The sequence below is a fragment of the Brassica oleracea genome, chromosome C2 (genome assembly GCF_000695525.1).
Source record: "Brassica oleracea var. oleracea cultivar TO1000 chromosome C2, BOL, whole genome shotgun sequence".
Taxonomy (NCBI): domain Eukaryota; kingdom Viridiplantae; phylum Streptophyta; class Magnoliopsida; order Brassicales; family Brassicaceae; genus Brassica; species Brassica oleracea.
Window position 1 is genome coordinate 29,074,130 of NC_027749.1, and position 5,206 is coordinate 29,079,335.

General features: G+C 42.1%; 1 long non-coding RNA gene and 1 pseudogene across 1 annotated transcript; one reads left to right on the top strand and one right to left on the bottom strand.

Moving 5' to 3' along the window:
- Positions 1–4,060, bottom strand: part of LOC106323939 — a 40,691-nt pseudogene extending 36,631 nt beyond the window's left edge.
- Positions 4,061–4,439: 379 nt separating this feature from the next.
- On the top strand, positions 4,440–5,086 carry LOC106325456. The gene is made up of 2 exons (XR_001266908.1): positions 4,440–4,614; positions 5,018–5,086. It is a non-coding gene; the product is annotated as an uncharacterized LOC106325456 (long non-coding RNA).
- The last annotated feature ends 120 nt before the right edge of the window (positions 5,087–5,206 follow it).

Sequence of the window (5,206 nt, forward strand, 5' to 3'; positions counted from 1 at the left end):
AAGTCTTAGGCCTCGATCTAACGGAAAATGCTAACTCTAGGTACGGGTTGCCAAGCCTTGTGCCTTGACGCAGCGGGACGTGTTAGTGGACGAACTGGTCGAGGTCGTGGAGTAAATTTTGTGACTCTGGCCGGATCGTCCCTAACCCGTCACGTAGCGCTTCCGGACCATGGTGTTGGGTTGGACGGTCAGTCATGTTCTTGTTTGATTGTTGGCTGGCCGGTTGGCCTTTCATCTCCAACCCTTGGTGTGGGTCGTCCGTCGGTCATGTTCTTGTTTGATTGTTGGCCGGTGGGTTGACCTATGCCTAGGACGGTTCGGGGGTGTTACAAGCGGGGTCAGAGATATAGGTCTAGAAGATTGAGGTCGGATTAGGTCGTCATCGGCCTGTCTTTCTTCAGGGCGATTCCAGACTCGAGCTCCGGTTCGATCTGGTGGCGAGGATCGATCGTGGACTGATGATTGCTCATGGTTCGAGGTTCCGATTGGAGGGATTTGTTGCGTATGGGTCGTTCCAGTCGTCCCATTGGCGCCTGTTGGTCCTACAGGTAAGGTGTCGGTTCTCGAGTCGAATCTGGCAGGATTGACATTGTCGATTCCTGATGGCGTGGTTCCGATAGTTTGATTGGGATCCATAGTCGCGCTTAGGAAACTTAGATCGGTTTCTTTAGCAAAGATGTTTTTCGTTTATCTTCCCCACAGTCGGCGCCAAAATGTAGATCATAAAATCTACACTAAGAATTTGATAGTGATCGGAAGTTTAATCAGGAGAAGATAAATGATGTAGGCAACGATATCTTTAGAACTCAACAATATAATCAGTTTCCGGTAGGCAAAAATGGGCTTTTTATTGATGAATGAGGTTGAATACAATGAGTAAAACAAGATCGAATGTTACAAGGAGATCGTTCAAGGAAAAGATCTAAAGATCGATGAAAACAAGATCAAAGTGTGTGTGTAGCTCTCTCTAGGGTTTTCAACGTGTCTTCTTCCTTATGCGTCCACCTCCTCTTATAGCATGCCGCTCTCGTGATATTCGCAACTGCTCCGCGATCTCAGCAATCGTTCCGCGATCTCAGCAATCGTTCCGCGATCTCTGGATCTTTGAAGTCTCCATTTGGAGCTCGAGTGCTCACTGCGGGCTTTAACTCTTTGAGGCCCATTTAGTTGATCGATCGTGGCCTATTTACATACTGACCGAAATTGGGTCTAACAGTAATGAGACTGTTACACCAACCATTGGAGAGAGATCATTAAACCGTGTCAAGTCAGAACACACATGCGTAGTGGCTCCATTGTCAATAATCCAAGAACCACTAGGAAGAGAGTTGTAGAAAGTGGAAAGGCATTGGTGATGAAATGTTAAAGTTTGGTGTTCATATCGTAAGTTTGTAGAATGACAATGGATTATACCAGTTGAGGTTTGAGGATACATGTAACCAGCATCAGTTATAGAAGCACGATGAACTTGAGTAACAGACGCAGAAGTACGAACTTGACATTGAAGTTTGAATGAGATTATTAACTTGATCCACGTTCATGATACTAAGATCAAGGTTAACTGGACCAGATCATGAATTGGAGCTGGCAACATTAGCCACCATATTGTTCTATATATATGGCTGTTGAGGCTGAGACTGCATGGAACGTTGATTATTGTAATGACTGTTATGTGTAGTCGACACCTGAGCTGAGCCCTTTTGCTGACCAGAACTATCATGAACCCGGTGTCCTAAAGGGTAGCCGTGAAGTTTGAAACATTTCTGAGCAATATGTCCAAACTGGCCACTATAGGTACACACAGGGTGTTGCTTCTAACGATAGTTGTTGTGAAGGTGAGCAGCAAGTACCGGATTATCAATAGATCCAGTGAAAGTAGAAGGAACATCTAGTCCAGAAGCCTGAAAGATCACATTATCAACCTTCGAAGATGGCTTCACAACTCTCTATCTCTCATCTTGAGTAATGAGATTAAACACATCTTCAATATTCGGGAGAGGTTTCAACATCAAGATCTGTCGCCGGCTGGACTCAAAAGACTCATTGAGTCCCATTAGGAACTTTGTAACTAGACTACGTTTCTGCAGAGACTCCCAAGATTGAGCAGCATTACACTCGAATTTACCACAAGTGAAGACTGGGATCTCCACATAGTTCTTGTACTCCTTCCATAGCGTAATCAACTCAGTTTAGTATGTTGTTACATCCATCGATCCTTGTTGGATACTACCTAGGCGTTGCTCAATCTCATACACTCTAGGAGCATCATCTTGCTTGAAACGAGCTAGCAAATTCTTCCAGATCGATTCAGCAGTGAACATAAACAACAAACTCTGAAGAATTTTTTTAGAAATCGAGTTCATTAGCCAAATTGAAACCATATCACTGCATCTTGACCAAGATCCAGCATCGCGATGAGTCTCAGGCAGTTTAGGAATCGTACCGTCAATAAATACGAACTTGTTGTGCACATTCAAAGCCATTCGAACGGAGCGACGCCACGAATGAAACTCTGCACCGAAAGAAATACGATCGGAGACGAGGACCGAACCAGCATGATCGTAGCTATGGAGGAAGTGGGGATTCTCGTAATGATCTTGAAATCATGGAATCGATTGCGAAGACGCCATCGGAGAAGAGAACAGAGCTCAAGAAAAGTGCGAAGTGAGATATCACCAAGAATCGGAGAGAATCAGTGGAAACAAGGAAAATGATGAATCAGAAAGTAAAATTGATGATGGAAGCGAGAAGATCGAAGAAATCAGCTAAGATTCGAAAATTCCGGAAGCTAAGCGACATCGATAGAGATTATACACCATGAAAAGAGCTCAAGAATCTTGAATCGAAGAAGGAGAAGTCGTTGATGGCTCTGATACCATATTGATTAATGTGAATATGATTTCTTAATCATGTAAAATGTACATTGGGTTCAATATATATAAAATGGTTTAAGCTAAAAGAGACTTAACCATCGGTATAATTCTATACTAAACCAACCTAAACCGGCTATATACACTAATAACCACCCGTAAAATGGATCTAACTTGTCCAACTGTTAAGAAACTTTACTGAAGATTTCATAGACTTTGATGGAATCATGAATGTCTAGTTCCATGAATCGATCTATCAACACTCCCATGATCTATGTTATGATGTAATATATCTGAAAACTCTCTTTGACTATAGGGTCCGAGCCACAATCACCACCCTGTTGTTCTTCGCATTACCTGTTGAAGTTGTAAGCCTAGAAAGTTGAAATTAGGATAAAAACCTTAAAGACCTAACTTGTTAGTCAAGAAAGTTGAGAGTGGTGGTAAAAGAGCCTTGACGTGCAAGTAAAAGACAAGTTAACTGAAAGTAGTTAATTAAGGTATTACATGTTGGATGACAAGCCAAGAACCGATCAAGAAGCTTTTGCAAAAGTTGAACTCTGGTAAAGATTTTCTCTATTTTCATCTCTGTGACCGGTTTAGACTTCACCACAAGAGCTCTCGACCGAGTTTTGGTATTGGTCTCTCGATGATCTTCTATCTTCCTCACCAGAATCATCATTATCACCACCGTGCTTCCCTCTCCTTTGCATCCGAAAATCAAGCCGTTCATCCAGACACAGAGCATACTTCCTAACAAAAGCAGAGTAGTCCCACGAATCAGACCGGTTTGCGTCTTTGAAGTCAGACAAGTTAAAAAACCTAGTTCAACGCCTGGTCGTGAAGAAGATCTCTTTCTCGTAGGCTCGGTCGCCTTGCGATAACAACCTCTGGATCAAAATCAAGGTTTTGAGAGCAACAGACCAGTTATTGGTCTTGGTTGAGACGTCTCGAAAGAATCAACACACAAGCGCTTACGTAGTTGCGTGAGTAAGATGTTAGGCTTATGATCTCTCTGACGTACGTATTTCTCATCCGATGGGTTGTCGTCGTGTCGTGTTGGCTGTTGCTTTGACGATGGCTACTTCTAGTTTCGTTAAAGAACTGCTTCGACCTCCGACTTTGGCTAAACCTACTCTTGCCTCATCTTTGTCGGCTCCGATGACGCGTTGAAGCTTACTCAAACTCATTTTGACTAAAACGTACGAGAAGAAAAGAAAGATGGACGGCTTTTTTTGTTTTACTTGTTTGTCGTCTCCTTTTCTCCTCTGTTTCTTTGTTCTTCTTTCTGAAACATAAACTGTGGTTTGGTTTGGTCGATCTAACATAGAACTCGCCGAGGTTGTGGGTATCTAATGTGAAGGGACTTTAACTCAATATGCCCCAAGGCCTCTTGAAAAATTCTCATATGTCCCTGTTATTAAAAATAATATATAATAATTTCTTTTTGAATTTTTTTTTAATGCAAAAAGTGGGTAAAGTCGAAAAGACCCTAAATGAAAATGAACTTATTACCATATCCAACCAAATCGACCCGGTCCACTCAAACCTAAAGGGTTACGACCCGGATCCGAACCCTAATTCTCTCTTGGTTGCGAAACCCTCTGAATGGCTCTCTCCGTCTCAAACAGAAAAGGGAAACAACAAACCCTAGATTCGATTTCTCTGCTTCTTCCATCTTCGGCTCGTTCACAATCCAGACGAATCGAGCGTCTTCGTGTTCTTCATTCATTCGTTTATCATGGTAAGCGTGTTGTCAAATCTCCATACCTCCCCTTTTCGTTTATCTTGGTCGTTGTCCTTTTTTGTTAGTTGGTGGGGAAAACTTGTAAGTGAGTATGGTGAAATCGGGTTATGTCTGTAGAAAGCGAATTGCTAAAAAATTGGAGACTAACCCAAATGGGGTTGGGGTTATGGTAGAAACGGAATTGGGACAGAAAGGGGTTACGAATTAGGATAAATGGTCTATTGTGTGAATCGGGTGTGTAGTACTTTGTGTTGTTTTGGTTTTGTTGATCGTGAATTGATTTTGGGGTGTTTAGTTTGTCTACTTGACTTCGTGGTAAAGCTTAATTGATGTTGCTATGCGGTTTGCATTTGGAGTGATTGAGTTGTTGTGGTTGTAACGTCTTGTACATGAAATGAAGGGCCAAAAAAGTAGGCATCAATAATACTGCAAAGGTTTTGCATTCTCAGTGTTTGTCTCTGTTACCAAGGTAAGTGTCTTCAGAATCAATTTGCTCTGGCTAGTTTCTTACTGGTGTTGTTAACTAGGGTTGTCTTTGAACTGTTTGGTAAATTTATTTTTCTTAGGAACGTTTTGTGTGTGTTTTTCT